This window comes from Tamandua tetradactyla, chromosome 7 (assembly GCF_023851605.1).
Source record: "Tamandua tetradactyla isolate mTamTet1 chromosome 7, mTamTet1.pri, whole genome shotgun sequence".
Classification (NCBI taxonomy): Eukaryota; Metazoa; Chordata; class Mammalia; order Pilosa; family Myrmecophagidae; genus Tamandua; species Tamandua tetradactyla.
In genome coordinates, this window is record NC_135333.1 from 118,148,969 (window position 1) to 118,166,117 (window position 17,149).

Below are 17,149 nucleotides of genomic sequence, written 5' to 3' on the forward strand. Positions count from 1 at the left end.
ATGCAGCCGCTGCGGAAGCCTCTCCCTTAAGTTAACGGCAGCCCCATCTAAAAGCGACTCGAGAGGCACCCGCCCTTACAGGACTATGGCGGAGAAGCTAATGGCGGAAAGACCAACTCCACCCTTCCGCCTTCTTCCCCACTACCCAGACCGGAAAAGAGTCACAACCTTTACCCCGCCCTCCCTAAAGGCGCGGAGGCAAAACATCCTAAACCCTCCCCCATTCCTTCCGCCCCTCCTCCCGCCGCCTGTCCTCCTCCCTTTAATAATGGCTCTGACCTTTACATGAAAGATTCCTCCAATTACGGTACCTCAAACAATACTAACCTCCCGGGCATCTTTCTAAAATCCACCTGGTAGCCCGTCCCTCCTAATGCTACCTCCCCTAATGTCACACCTTCCTCTCCCCCCGGATCCCCTTGTAGTTCCCCTCACCCAGCTAAAGTCAGAAAACCCAAGTCGCTTCCTCTAAAACTTCACTGGCATAAATGCCATCATCCTAAGCTGCTCCAAGTTACACCTTATTATGCGCTTATTTCCCGTCTGACGCCTCTCATTCTTCTCCTCGCCCCACAGCTGACGTTTATTTCAGAACCCCTCTATTCTCCTCCTACCTCGCTTGCGGCAAACATGCATGTCTAGATCTCTGCCCTCTAGTCTGTCTTCAAGACTGCAGTCTCTGTATTGAAACTTCCAAGTACTCTTTCAGCCATCGACCAGAGCCCAAAATTGAGCAATGCATCAATATAACTACCTACCTTTTTCTCAAACCCCCATATTTCTTCCTCTTATGCATAAGTGTAAACCCTATATGCATTTATTGTGCTTCAGCCTAAGTTACTGTGGATTCCAGTCAACGCCACCACCTGGGTGGCCCCCCAACTTCCTTACACCCCTTATACGCTAGGGACAGAAACCCACCACCGATCCAGACGCAACTTCGGCATTTCTGCGCCGCCATCGTCGCTGCAGTCACCGCCAGTACAGTAGCAGCCATCGCTCTCACTCAAACCTCCACCACAGCTAAAGTCCTTCTCAACGTATCCCAAACGACAGCCAAAGTAGCCGGCGCCCAAGAAAACATCATTCATCTTCTGCATGCAGCTGTCTTCAATCTGCAGCAGCAAATAGACGTAACTCCTGTTCCTGTCAATCACTCCCAACCCCGCCTTAACCTGCGTGAGTGAATTTTCACTGCCTTTAATGACTCCTATTGGAATCATACACACCAGCTTCAAGCTCACATTCTAAATCTCCAAAGCACGGTGGTCCCTAAACTCTCTGCCTCTCTTTTAAACGACCTTCTATCCAAGTTTACTTCTTTCTTCAAACCTTCCAATCTCATTTCCTACGGTATAGTGCTTCTAGCTATCATCCTCTTTTTCATCATACTCAAATGTCTATGTCAGCGTCTCTCTAAACAACATCAACAAACTCAACTTCTCGCCTTAGCTGCTCTAAAACTCCAAAATCCCTTCGCCGATGTGGACAACCGTCGGCAGGTGCAAGTTTGGCTGGCCAGTGTGGCTAACCCCCAGGACTGACCACCCTGGGGTCTTGGTGCTGCTCCCGGGACTAGTCCTCTTGTGGAGCCTGCATCATGCTGTTGTAGCTCTGGCCATGCTTACCGTGTGTCTCCGCCACTTCTGTGTTCCCTCCATTCCCCCACGGGGGCTGCACGTTACCAGAGTACGTGCATCTGAGGCCGCCGTACGGCTACCAGATGGGCACCGCTGGGTGCGACACAAAGTAGTTGCAGAAGAGGGCCAATCTATCAGGCCTCCTCTGGCTCTTCTGGGGCACATGAGATTTGCATAAAGGTCGGCTCAGCACACACCCTTCCCCTGAAACTCTGAGCCTCACGTGCAAGGGGAATCTCATCCCTACCCCTCCCAGCAAAGGTTCACGCCCGCCACTTGTCACACAAGTGTGCTCTTTTAAAAGAAAAAGGAGAGGAATTGTGGCATATTTCTCAGGGACTGGAGCCTAGCCATGCTTAAAATTTTTTAATCCTTCTCTCCCTCTCTACATTCACTCTCTGCCCTCCATACCTGTAACCCCCCTCTCTGTTCCCCCCTTCCCCCTCTTGTCGTAGACCGCCCACTTCCGTAGCTCGCCACAAACCACAGGCCTTCCTGTTATTCTCTATGCTTCCCTATCCCCGAAACATACCCTTCTGCCTAGCAACTGCCGCCTAGCTTGTGTGAGTGGCTGTCTCCCCCTGACGTGTGCACCCAAGACTCCACCCCTCCCCGAGAGTACTTAAGCCCCACGCTTACCCCGCTCTGGGTCATCCGAGCCCCGAGGTCTTCGGACCCCAGACGTCTCACTCCTCGGGTTCCCGGGTGGCCCATCCCAGTGTGTATCAATAAAGCTTAAAACCCGCATCTGGCCTGAGTGACGACTTCTTGCGACCGCCGGCTGGGGAAAGCGCCGGCTTCAGCTTACCCAAGTTAATTCCCGCGAGCTCGCCCCAAACCCACCCAGTGTACCGGTCGCGCGGCCCGGCTGAAGCTATCAGCGGCAAATGTTAGCTTGTTTTCTTTTGCTTACAACTCATCTGGAAGATATTTTTCCATCGTTTCACTTTCAATCTATTTGTATCCTTGTGTCTAAGTTAAGTCTTTTTTAAGCAGCATATATTACTTAAGATTATGTTTCTTAATCCGTTCTGCCAATCTGTATCTTTTAATTGGTAAATTTAGTCCATTAACAGTAAGATTTATTACTGAAAAGGTGATTCTTGATTCCACCATCTTATCTTTTCTATTTTATTTGTCAGATCTATATATTCTTTTCCTTCTTACTCTTCATATTATTTAAATTACCCTTAGTGGTACTCTTCAATTTTGTGCTCTACTCCAGACCTCCCTCTCCTGTATTTTTTTCAGCTGGCAGAACTCCTTTTAGTATTTCTTGTAGGGCAGGTCTCTTGTTGACAAATTCTTTCAGGACCTCTTTGTCTATGAAAGCTTTAATCTCTCCCTCAATTTTAAAGGACAATTTGGCTGGGTACAGAATAGAATTCTTGGCTGGAAGTCTTTCTCTTTCAGAATCTTGAATTATCATAACACTGCCTTCTCACCTCCAGGGTGCTAATTGGGAAGTCTGAACTCAGTCTTAATTGATTTCCCTTGTATGTACTAGATTGTTTTTCTCTTGCCATTTTCAGGATTTTCTGCTTCTCTTCAACATTTGACAGACTGATTAGTATGTGCCTTGGGGAAGGCCTATTTGGATTTATTCTGTTTAGTGTTCTTTGGGTTTCTTTGACTTGTATATTTATATCCTTTATGAGAGTTGGGAAGTTTCCCCCCATTATATCCTCAACTACTCTTCCTAGCCCTTCACTCCTCTCTTCTCCTTCTGGGACACCAATGATTCTTATATTTGTGTGCTTTGTTTGGTCTATCATTTCCCTGAGTTCCCATTGAATTTTTTCCATCTTTTTGCCATTTGCTGTTTTGAGTCTTCAAAGTCAGTTATTCTGCCCTCTGTATCACTTATTATTTCTTCTGTCTCTTCAAATCTGGTGTTGTGTGCCTCTAGTGTGTTTTTTATTTGGTCAACAGAGTCTTTAATCTCTGTGAGTTTTGCTTTTTTTTCATTTATTCTTTCAAATTCCTCTTTGTGCTCTTCTACTGTCTTCTTGAGCTCTTTTATGTCATTTGCTATCCCACTTATTTTATTAAGTAGAGTTGTATGAACATCTTTGATTAATTGTTCCAATGTCTGTATCTCCTCTGGTGTTTTAATTTGATCATTGGGGAGGGCTATATCTGTCTGCATTATGTTTAGTGATCTTCTGCTGTATTCGTCACATGTAGATATCTTCATTGATTTACTTTGGGAGTTGATTTCTTTCAGTAGTCCAAGGCCTTGTGTTTGCAGGATGGTTTTACATCAGGGAGGGGGGCATGGGGTAGAGCACTCAGTACAGTGATTTGTTTCAGGGCAGGTATGGGTGCAGGTTGGGGATATTACACTGGTGTTGTAAACGTGGGCACCCAGCGGCCAGGGAGGATGTAGCCATGTGGGTGCACCTGTCTGGGGGACATAGTCCTGGTGTGCACTGGTGTAAGGCATGGGTCCCTTTGTGAGCATGCATAGAGCTGTGGCAGCAGGTCAGCATTGCACCTTCTTGGATTGGGGGCAGATGTGACCCAGTGCAGGTTGGCACTTTCTCAGAGCTGGGAAGTGAGGTTGAGGACTGGGCAAAATGGCACTTTCTCATAGTTATGAAGAGAGGCTGAGGGCTGTGCACATGCACAGTTCTAGGAGAGCTGTAACATGCAGTTCCCAGAGCTGATGATATGATTGGGGGTCTGCATGCACGCCTGGGCCTGGGAGTTCCTTAAATGGATGCGCTGAGCTCAGGGAGGGTTGGGTGAGGCTGTGCAACACTATGGACTGGGGGCTAGGGGTAGCTTAGGTATGGAGGTTACTGTCTGCTGCTGTTATATGCTGGCAATAGCCTGAAGGGAGCATGGAAGGGGGAGGTAGTGCTTGGGAGGGGTGTAGGAGAGGTGGGTTGGGCTGCACTTGGGGTGGAGGTGTGGGGCAAGTATATGCACTGGGTGCTGGTGGGGTGGGTGTGCCTGGAGCATGGGGAATCAGAGCGGGTGAGGGGGTTCAGGTGCATGGGTTGTGAGGTGAGTCGCCAGTCCTAGGGTTGCACCAGTGAGGGTAGCCTGCCCAAGAATTGTGGCCTGGTTTACTTCCTAGTCCGGGGCTACTGTCGGTGCACTCCTGCAGGCTCCAGCGCTCCATGCCTCCACACCAGGCTCCACCTTTCTGTGTCTCAGTTCCTTGGCCTCTGCAACCAGGGCTGGCACAAGTGGTGCAGAAGGCTCTCCCAGGTCAGCTGCACCCCCAAATTGCTGCCTCAGTCGCACTTCTGTCCCTTCTCTAACTTTTCTGTGGAGGAGGGGTAATCTCAAATTGCTCTAATCAGCCATCTTCTCAGAAATCCTGTAATGTACATTTTATTAACTGATTGTCTTTGGCTGAATCACATGTGCATACCTTGATTAAAATTGCCATGATCATGGTTTATAATTTTTTAATGTGCTATTAGATTCAATTTGCACATATTTTGTTGAGGATTTTTGCACCTATATTCACTAGAGAAAATAATCTGTAATTTTATTTTTTTGTAGTAACTGTATCTGGCTTTTTTTTGTTATAAGGGTGATGTTGGCTTCTAGACTGATTTAGGCAGTGTCCCTTCCTCTTCAATTTTCTGGAACAGTTTAAGCAGGATTTGTACTAAATCTTCTTGGAATGCATGATAAAACTCACCTGCCAATCCATCTGATCTTAGCTGTTTTTTGTTGTTGGGAGGTTTTAGATGACTGATTCAATGTCTATTTGTAATTGGTGTTGAGGCCTTCTATTTCTTCTAAAGTCAGTGTAGGTTATGTGTTTCTAGGAATTTGTGTATTTCTCTGAATTATTTACTTTGTTGGCATTCATTTGTTCATAGTTTCCTGTTATGATCTTTTTTATTTCTGTAGGGTCAATTGTAATGTCCCACTTACATTTCTGATTTTGTTTATTTGCATTTTCTCACTTTTTGTCAGTCTAGCTGTGTGTTGTTTTACATCTATATCTGTGAATTTTTGAGCTCCCCTTCTCTTACTGATTTCCAACTTCATTACATTATGGTTAGTGGAAGTACTTTGTATAATTTCAATCTTTCTAAATGTATTGAGACTCAGGTTTTGACCCAATGTTTGTTCTATCTTGGATAATGGTCCATTTGCACTTGAGAAAAACATAACCGTGTTTGAAGTTCAACATTCTTTATATGTCTGTTAGGTCTAGTCCATTTATCATATTATTCAGTACCCCTGATTCTTTAGTAATTCTCTATCTATATGTACTATCTCTTGAGAGTCTGTAACTGTTATTAGAGAGACACTTTTTTCTCTCCTCTTGTTTGACAGTGTTTGCTTCATGTGTTTTGGGACACCCTGACTAGGTGCCTAAATATTTATTATTGTTATTTCTTGATAGATCTACCCTTCTAGTAATCCATAAATTCCTTATTTTTGCTTATTTTTTACATTTAATATGTTTTTGTCCAATGCTAATATAGCCACCTGAGCTGTTTTTTGGTTGGTGTTTACATGAATATCTTTTCCCATTCCTTCAATTCCAACTCATTTGTGTACCTGGGTTGAAGATGAGCATCTTGTAGACAACATATAGATAGATCATGATTTTTTAACCATTCTGCTAAATCTGTGTCTTTTGATTGGTGAGTTTAATCCATTAACATTCAATTTTATCACTTTAAAGGCAGTGCTTACTTCACTCATGTTATCCTTTGTCTTTTATATGTCATATCTTATTTTTGTTTTTACCCTTTAAGTTACCCTTATTGATAATCTTCATTTCTACACTCTCTACCAAACCTCTCTTTCCTGTCTTTTCCTTTCATCCTGCAGAACTTCCTATATTCTTTCTTGTAGAGAAAGTCTCTCATTGACTGTCAGTTTCTCTTTATCTGCATTTACTTTAAATTCTCCTTCATTTTCAAAGGACAAACTTGCTGGATAAAGTATAATTGACTAACTTTACACCAAAAGCACAAGCAACAAGGGAAAAGAATAGATAAATGGGACCTCCTCAAAATCAAATACTTCAGTGCTTCAATGGACTTTGGAAAAAGGGTGAAAAGGCAGCTGACTCAATGGAAGAAAATATTTGCAAACCACATATATGATAAATGTTTGCTATCCAGTATATTTAAGGAAATCTTACAATGTAACAATAAAAAGACAAATAACCCAATTAAAAACAAGGTATAGGACACAAGTAGACATTTTCCCAAAGATGAAATACAGATGGCTAAGGAGTACATGAAAAGATGCTCAGCTTCACTAGCTATTAGAGAAATGCAAATGTAAACCACACTGAGACATCATCTCACACCTAGTAGAATTGCCACTATTGAACAAATAGGCAACTACAAGTGTTGGAGTGGATGTGGAGGAATTGGAACACTTATCCAGTGCTAGTAGGAAATATAAAATGGTACAGTTGCTGTGGAGGACAGTTTGGTGGTTCCTCAGGAAATTAAGTATAACATTGCCTCATGACCTGGCAATCCCACTACTTGGGGTATACCCCAAAGATCTGAAGTCAGGGATGCAAATAGACATTTGCACACCAATGTTCATAGCAAGATTATTCACAATTGCCAGAAGGTGGAAACCCAAATGTCCATCAACAGATGAAAGAATAAATGAATGTGTTATATGCATATGATGGAATATTATTTAGCAGTGAGACTGAGTGAAGTCCTGAAGCATGTGACAACATGGATGAACCTTAAGGACAATATATTAACTTATATAAGTTAGACACAAAAGTAAAAAATATTTTAAAATTTCACTGATAAGAACGAATTAAAATATGTAAATTCATAGACACAAAATATGAAATATAAGTGACCAGGATATAGAATGAGGCTAAAGAATGGGGAGGAGTTGCTTAATATGTGCAGAATGTTTAATTAGGTTGAACTTAAATGTTTGGAAATGGGCAGAGGTGATGGTAGTACGTTATTGTGAGAGTAATTAACAGTGCTGAATGGTGTGTTTGTGTGGTGGAAAGAGAAGTTTAGAGTCATATATATCACCAGAAAGAATATTGGAGTGTAAAACAGGGGAATGTATAATACAGTAAATCTTGTGGTGGCCAATGTCTGTAATTAACTGTACAAATATAATAAGATTTTCTTATAAATTAGAGGAGATGAGCAACACTACTATAAGGAGTTAATAGATGGGTTCATGGAAAAAGGTACCTATTGCAAACTAGGGATGATATTTTTAACAGTAATATTTTAATACATTTATATTACAGTAACAAATGTACTACACCAACACTGTGGATCAAGAATATGGGGACAGGGAGTATGGGAGGATTAGGGTATTCTTTATTTTTGTTTCTTTTCTGGAGTAATGAAAATGTTCTATGTTTGATCACAGGGTTGTATGCACTACCATGTGATGATACTGTGAACCAGTGGTTGTATACTTTTGGTGGTTTCTATGCTGTGCTCAAAGATTTGCATTAAAAAAGGAGAATCCTTGGCTGAATTTTTTCTTTCAATTTGTTACATATACCACACCAGCGCCTTCCCTCATGCCATGGTTTTTTATGGGAAATCAGTACTCAGTCTTATTGCAGTCCCTTTCTTTGTGACAAATTGATTTTCTCTTGCTGTTTTCAGGATTCTGTATCTTTGGCATTTGACAATAAGTGTGGTCTTGGAGGAGGTCTGTTAGGATTTACTTTGGAGTACATTTAGTATCTTGGACATGTATACTTATGTCTTTCATTTGAGTTGGGGAATTTTTGCCCATTATTTCCCCCAATATTCTTTCTGTACCTTTTCCCTTCTATTCTCCTTCTGAGATATGGATGAAGTACATGTTTGCATGCTTCATGCTGTCATCCATATCTCTGAGACCCTGCTCAAATTGTCCATTCTTTTTGAGTATCTGATTTTCAATGTTCTATCTTCTAATTTGTTGATTCTCTCTTCTGCCTGCTCAAATCTGTTCTTTTATGCCTTTAGTGTATTTTTAGTCACTTCTATTGTATATCATATTCCAATAAGTTCTGTTATGTTTCTTTTCATTCATTCAAATTCTTCTTTATGCTCACCCTGTGTCTTCTTAATACCTTTTGTCTCTTTAACCATATTTTCCATTTTCTCATTGAATTGATTTAGGGGCTTTACTTTTAACCTTCTTGACTAGTTGTTCCAAATTCTATCTCCTCCAAAGTTTTAATTCATTCCTTTGGGCTATCATTTCCTGTTTCTTTGTATGGCATGTAATTCCTTATTGATGTCTAGGTATCTGAGTATCTTGATGAGTTTACTCTGGAAGTCAGTTTTTCAATCTTGTTTAAGGTTTTATTGTTGATTGCCTTTGTGTTTTAAAGCCCTTCTTTGAGAGTTCAACTCTTTTTCAGCCCTTTAGAATTGTGTGCATTAAACTAATCAGGTTTATTCAGCTCTTCTTCATGAATACTTGCTCTGGATATGTAGTACAATATTTAAAATTACACGGTGCAATTGTTTTAACTCCAGGAGATAGCTTCCTTTCCTCTGTTTATTTTCTGGGTACTTGGTCTGCTCTGTTTTTGTTTTGTCTCTGTAGTATTTTTTTTTTTTTTGTACTCTTGTTTTATTTTCTCTAGCTTCTTTTGCCTAGAGGGCAAATTCTGGGGACAGAGTCAGCCCAGAACAGACTTTCCAGTCCCACTTTCAGCAAAAACAGATTTTAAGGTCCATAAATGGGGAACAGACCAGTTTCAAAGAGCCCTGAGGAGAAAGTCAAGAAAGACACAAAAAACCTTTTTGATACTTCCCCCAAAACTTCACTTTCCAGAACACCCCAGCATGTTATGCTCTTCAGCAAACTGTTCCACGCAGGTCTAAGGATGGCCTTTATCTTTAAACCTCCACCGCCTTTGCCCTTGTGAAGAATAGGGTTAAAACAGTGGCTGTGATGGTCCTTTTATAGAGTGGTATAAGAATGATTTAGAGTGGTGTCCAGAAATATAAATCACCAAACAAAAACGTGATCAGTGCTCAGCCATGTAACTGTTCCCCATTCTTGGGGAGGAGGATTTCCAGTCCCTCTCCATCCACAGCAGCTAGCCTGGAACCAGACCTGAGGAAGCTCTCTTTGACAGTGGGAAATGTATGCTGTCAGCCACCATGGAATAAGTTCTTTTTACTGTAGTTTTTCGGTCTCACCATCCCACTCTTCCTTTATACTGTGGTTCTCTAGCCTTCATTTTTTCATATACTTTTTGGCTGCCTACTAGTTGTTTTGGAGGAGGAGTGAGTCCTGGTGCTCTCTATTCCACCAGCTTCCCCACCCTGAGCCTCATCAGGTTTTAATGGATCATGCTTTTTGTGTTTTGGTTAAGATATTATGGCTTAAACCAATATCAACATTCATAATGGTTAATTTTTGTACATAGAACATGGTGTGGATAGAAGTTAATTTTATATAATGTGGATATCCAATTCTTCTGTGACATTTGTTAAAAAGATTATCCTTCACCAGTGAATTGTTTTTCCATCTCCATCAAATATCTGTTGACCAAAGATATAAGGGATTACTTCAGGTGACTCAATTCTTACATCTATCTTAATGCAAATATCATATTCTCTTAATGTAGCTCTATTTTAATGTTAAAGTCAGATGGTGTTTCAGTTTGCTAAAGCTGCTGGAATGCAATATACCAGAAATGGATTGGCTTTTATAAAGGGAATTTATTAGGTTATAATTTTACTGTTCTAAGGCCATGAAAATGCTGAATTTAAGTCATCAACAAGATAATATCTGGATTCTGAAGAAAGCCACCAGCATTTGGGACACCTCTGTTAGCTGGGAAGGCATGTGGTTGATATATGCTGGTCTTGATCCTGGTTCCACTGTTTTCAGCTTCTGATTCCAGTGACTTTCTCTCTAAGTGTCTGTGGGTCCTCCCTTAGCTTCTCTGGGGCAAATTTTGGGTTTAATCCCTTAGCTTAGCATTTCCTGGGGCTGGAGATTCTTGTCTTCAAGCATCAGTGCCTGAGAGTTGTACAAAACTGTTTTCCTCTTAAAGGACTCCAGTAAGCTGAGAAAGACCTACCTTGAATGGGTGGGGTCATATCTCTATGGTAACAATCTAATCAAAATGTCCTTCCCAATAATGGGTCTGCCCTTACAAGATTGTGCTAGAAGAACATGGCATTCTGGGGTGCATAACTATTTCACAACACTGCATTCAGGATGGGTCCTACAAATTTGTTCATTTTTATAGTCCATCAGTTATCTAGGTCTTTTTCATTTCCATTTTAAGTTATAATCAGTTTATCAATTTTTACATAAATTATGGTTGGATTTTTATTGGGATTGCACTGATCTGGATAGAATTGAAGTCAACAATATTTAGTCTTTCAACCTGTGAGGGTGGTTTATATCTTCATTTGTATGTGTCTTTTCAAATATTTCTCAGCAAAATTTATAGCTCTTAGTGTCTAGGTATTTCACATATTTTGTCAGATTTGGGTCTACACATTTCATATTTTAGGTGCAGTTTTGAATTTGAAGTGGTATGTGTGGACATCCTTGCCTTGTGCCTGATCTTTGGGGTGAGGCATTCAGTATTTCATCATATTAAGTGTGATATTAGTTGTGGTTTATTGTATATGTCTATCTTCGTTTCCTAGGACTGCCATAAGCAGTTACACAATCCAGATAGCTTCACAGAACAAAAACATATTGTCTCACAGTTCTGGAACTAGTAATTTGAAATAAAGGTGCAAGCATTTCCACACTTCCTCTGAATCTGTGTTCTGGCAGCAATGTACCTGCAATCCATGGTATTTTCTCCCTCTGCCACATGTTTATCTTCTCTCCCTTTGTCTCTCCATTTGTGTATGAATTTCTCTTCTTATACAGTCATCAGTCATATGGATTAAGGTCCACTCTAGCCTAGTTTGGCCTCAACTTAACTAACATTAACTTCCAAGATCTATATCTAAATAATGTTTTAATCTAGTAAGGTGCTAGGAAATGAAACTATCTTTTGGGGAGAAACAGTACAACCAATAACTGTGCCTTTTATGTGAATGAGGAAATATCGTTTTTCTTGTGTATTGAAAAGCTTTTTACTGGAAATGGATGTTGAGTTTTTCAAATGCTTCTTTTGTATAATTTGATATGACCAATTTATGCTTATTTTTTATTTTTAATCTCACATATGGTAAATTACATTGATTGCATTTCAAATATTTATTTATTCCATTAGTAAATAATCATGATTTTATTCTTCTTTATGATATTTATACATTTTCTTTTTCTTGACTCTTTCCACTAAGTTCCTTTTTGAAATTCAGGATCTGCATTCACTTTTTCTTCATTAAGTAGAATGCTGATTGAGAAGTCTTGCAGAAATCCTCTCTATAATTCAGAAAATTTACTTCTATTCCTTGTATGGGAAGAGATTTATCATAAATGCTTTTGAAATGTTCAGAGGTATTTCTACATCTATGTATAGCCACAAATAATATTTCCTTTTTCCTATGTTAATGTGTGAGATAAGGAATGAAGGATTGAAATATTAGTCACATGAATCAGAAATCTCACATCATTTCAAGGTATTCTAATAATTTTAATAATAGAAAAATTTCAGCAGCACAGGAGAACCAGAAAGAGTTCTGCATCCTAAAGCAGAACTTCTCAGACTCTTTACATATCAGCACGACAATTGTTCAAGAAAATATGTAGGTCTTAATTACTGCCTATGGTTCGTGTCATTTACACTGAAGGACATATTTAGGCCAAAACTTCCATTATTTGTGTTTCATCAACTTCTACAATGTTTAGTATAAAACTAAGAAGCCTACTAATATTGACATTGTCAGCATGCATCAGCCACAGAGGAATAAGAACTCCCCACATAAGGGATGTTAATTATGACATTTCCCCCATGTTACTTTTCACATTGTCTTTATGTTTCAATTACTCTCCCTCTTCCTTCATCCTTTTTTATGGTCATTTAATCGAGTTTCTACTTTTTGAATGTAGATTTTCTTTCTTTTTCTGGAAAATTGGCTTATATAGCTGATTTAGTTTGTTAAAGCTGCTTGAATACAATATACCAGAAACAGAATGGCTTTTAAAAGGAGGAATTTAATAAGTTGCTGGTTTACAGTTCTAAGGCTGAGAAAATGTCCCAATTAAAATAAGTCTATGGAACTGTCCAATCTAAGGCATCCAGGGAAAGATACCTTGGTTCAAGAGGGCCAATGAAGTTCAGGGTTTCTCTCTCAAGCCAGAAGGCACATGGTGAACACAGTCAGTTTCTCTCTCATCTTGAAGGGTACATGGTGAACACGGCATCATCTGCTATCTTTCTCTCCTGGCTTCCTGTTTCATGAAGCTCCCTGGGAGACATTTTCCTTCATCTTCAAAGGTTGCTGGCTGGTGGACTCTGCTTCTCATGGCTATGTCATTCTGCTCTGCTCTCTCTGAATCTCTTTCATTCTCCAAAATGTCTCCTCTTTTATAGGACTCCAGAAACTTATCAAGACCAACCCAAATGGGTGGAAATATGTCATCACCTAATCCAGCTTAATACCATCCTTGATTAAATCACATCTCCAGAGAGATGATCTAATTACAGTTTCTAGCATACAGTATTGAATAAGGATTATTCTACCTTTATGAAATGGGATTTTGATAAAAACATAACTTTTCTAGGGTACATACATCCTTTCAAACCAGCACAGTCATGTAGAGCCAACTCTGTCAGCTGGGAAGGCACGTGGCAATGTCTGCTAGTTTTCTCTCTAGGCTTTTGGTTTCTGGCTATATGGGTTCTCAAGGGTTTTCAAAATGGTTCCTTCTTAAAGGGCTCTAAGAAGCAACCCCACCTTGAATGGGTGGAGATACATCTCCACAGAAACCACCTAATCAACAGCTCTGACCCACAATTAGGTGGGTAACATCTCCATGGAAACAATAAAAAGATACCACCTAGAAATATGAATGAAGATAAAAGAACATGTTTTTTCTGGGGTACACAACAGTTTCAAACCAGCACAATAGCTAATATATCACTTGGAGTTTTCAAATGAACCTCACAAAATAGTTTGTGATTCTGTGCATTATTGCTTGAAAAAGAGGTTTGTTCATTCTGTCAACATATTTACAAACATGTATCTATACCACATAGCTGTGGCAGAGGGATTCAAAGTAATATTTGGTACATAATTAGGTATAATTACAGTAGTATTCTCCATGTCTTCTCCACAATCAGAATACTTTTTCCTGTATACATAGATTCTCAGGGACTCAATCGTGACTGGAGACATTTGTTCAGTACTTTTGGATTCCATCTGTTTTGTTTACATAACCATATCCCAGAAATCATTGTACAGTTGTTCACAGACTTTGGTTTTTGGGAATCATTATGCAACACTGCTCATCCGGTCCCATGGAGATGGCATAATTTTGTTCCTTTTCCTTCTCTTTCCCAACCAGGTACACTAAAGGGAAGCAGTTTCCCATTTTTATCCATGTGGGATGTAGCTGCTTTTTTAGGGGTGCCATAACTTATGACCATGAATTTGGTGTTTCAACAATAGAAACATCACAGTCTAGAAAGTCAAAATCAGTAGAGCAGCAATTGGCATAGCATGATGTGCCTTGTCCTGTGGCATCCATAGGTGAGAAGGCTTGGGCAGCTGGGAAGTGAAGGATGCCAATTCTGTACTACTTAGTAATAACGAGGTGTTCCAGTTACTAACTGATCTGAAAGTGCAGCATAAAAAATTCAGAAAGAATAAGTATAGTTCTGGGCAACAGAACTTGAATACTATCATTGATGAAACATTAAAATGCATATCAAAAGCACCATGCAGGCACCAGAGTCTGACGTTGTCAGAGAGTTTCTCACAGTAATGAAGAGCTGCAAATTGATCAAAGCTGAAAATCTTCAGCTGCTAATTCACAAGTCTCTGAGTGCTGTTGAATTCCCACTGATGGCAGGAAACAGGGAGAAGCAGTTCATGGAGAAGCAGATCGAGCCTCTCCACCATGCAGTCACAAGCATTCTAACTGCGGGGCTAGAGGCTGAGTAGAAGAAAAATACCAATGAGGAGGCAATGGCTGAAGATGACCCAACATAGAAGAGCACAGCTTGCTGAGCATATTGTGGAACTGAGAGCCACTGCAGCCATTTCCAGAACCCATCTGAGGATGGCTGATTTGGATTTACCCTTTATTCTGACAGGCCTGATTTCATGGTTAGTTGGGTAAGTCACAAAAATAAACTATTCTCAAAAATAAGCTAAATAGGAAAATTTGTGCTCAGGGAGAAGATACATGGTGAAGACAGGCTAAGGTTGCCAGGGCAGAGATCTAAAGAGGGGAGGACAAAGTTAAGGTTGATAATGAATAGATCCTTTTATGTACAAATATTTTCCCTGAGGTCTCTGACTTAGCTGTGAGGAGGCCCCTGTGTGCGGCTGGTAAGGTGTCCTATTTCCTTTGCTATGCTCTGATTAGTTACATCTGCTTCTCTAGGAACTTTTGCACTCACTCAGATACTTTGCTGGATTGTTAGAATCTAGTTAAATGGCTAAAAATTCCTAGAATCACTACTCTAGGTTAAAATAAGCCACTGAACTTGGCTCAAAACTTGGGAAACTTCCTAAACAGCAGCACTGATAAGAACAGACCAGGCCTGGCCAGCCTTTCCTCTGGGCTGCAGACCCCTTTCCACTGCTGGGATAAGCTTGTTTACTGGCCACTGTTTAGTCTTAGTTATTAGGGCCCCAGCTCATTCCCTTTGCAAAGACGCCCTTGAGTCAGACTGATAGAGGCAGCAGGAACAGTTGGTGCAATGGTGGCTGACTTCTGATAACTTTCAGTTTGTTGTCTTGAAGGAGGAGCTCTCTGCAGGGACCTGCTGAGGCCAGGTGGAATTTATTTGTACAGGGAGCAAATCGTTTGATATTAAAGAAAGGGCACAATTGTATAGCCCTTTTTGGGGGCAAAAATGTCAGAATTGAGGTTAGATAATAATTTGAATTTGCTGGCTATTGTAAGGTTGCATCACTCACTGAAATTCAAATATTAGGATGATTAACATGTGAAAAATTTGTTAACATTCAGACTTTGGAACATTTAATAACTCCAGGCATTTGGTTGCCTTAGGAACTGGAAATACTGCTAAAATCTGATTTCCCATGTTCATTCTTTTCCTTATTTGGGGAAGAAAATACATATTGACATCAATTTTCTGGAATAGTTCCATTTTGTTGTAATGTTACACATTTTCAATGCTAGTGCTAAATGTATTCCACCACCCCCCGCAGCAATTTCTCAGGTTATTAATGTCCAGCCCCTTATAAACCAATTGCACATACATTAGACTTAGCCTCATTATCTAAGCATGGCTGAACTTTGTTTACAGACAACATGGAAATTAATGGAGAGGAGTATACTTTTGTCACTCTCAAGTATTGGGAATTTGACTTACTGATTTATCTACCAAAGCATACATGTGCCTATTTCAATGTTGAGTTTTAACCTAAAATGTGTTAGATACTTTCTCTGAATGTGTTTAGAACTTAACCTAGCTAGCAAATGTTTCCAGCTCGAGAAGTTTTATAAATCTTTGAAGAGTTTAGTTTGCCATGGATAGAGAGAAATAAAGTGAAACCTGATTTAAAAAACAAAACAAAACTGAAACCAAAGTGTCTACAGGGTTTTTTCCTACTGGAGACTCTAAGGGTGAATCTATCCTCTGTCCAAAAATGCTAAACTACTTTCTAGAGTAGCTGTATAATTTTACATCCCCAACAGGAATGTATGAATAATACTGTTTCTCTGCATCTTTGCCAGTCTTAATTATTATAACTATATTTTACTTAGTCCATCTAACAGACATGTAGTGAATGGATTATGCTTGAAATTTATTTCCCTACTAAGTTTTATGTCTTGTCATGTATTTATCTGTTGGCTATATATCTTCTTTGCTGAAGTATCTGCCCATGTCATTGACTCATTTTCTAGGGGAATTGCTTGGTTTTATTTTTTAAAGTTTGGAAGAGTCTAGAATGGATCAGTAGGTCTGTGTATCTTCCGGAGACTTTAGGGGTAGAATTTGTTTCCCTGCCTTTTCCAGCTTTAGATGCTGTCAGCATTCCTTGGCTAGTAGCCATGGTTCACTCTGTTCTTTCATTTGGTGATTAGATTTCCTTCTCTTACTCCCCTTCCTCCCTCTTTCAGTTATATGGACTCTTTTGATTAAGTTGTACTACCTGGATAATCTAGGATACTTTCCTCATCTCAAAATCTTCAATAAAGTCACATCTGTAAATTCAACTATGGCAATGAAAGGTAACTTTAATAATTTTGAAGATTAGTGTTTGAACATCTTTGAGATGGTGTTATTTTGTCTCCCACTAGTACATATGGTGAGTGTGCAACATTTTTTCATACCAAATACTACCACCACTGATCAAAAGGACTTTGGAATCAACTTGAAAAGGCTCAATGTTCATAAAGAGTAACCTTTGAACATCAATAAGGGCGATAGCTGCAATGGGTTG

At 39.9% G+C, this 17,149-nt stretch overlaps 2 pseudogenes; one reads left to right on the forward strand and one right to left on the reverse strand.

The window, feature by feature from the left end:
* Window positions 1–17,149, reverse strand: part of LOC143690615 (52 kDa repressor of the inhibitor of the protein kinase pseudogene) — a 427,237-nt pseudogene that overhangs the window by 14,434 nt on the left and 395,654 nt on the right.
* On the forward strand, window positions 1,483–14,719 carry LOC143690228 (DNA-directed RNA polymerase III subunit RPC9 pseudogene; annotated as a pseudogene).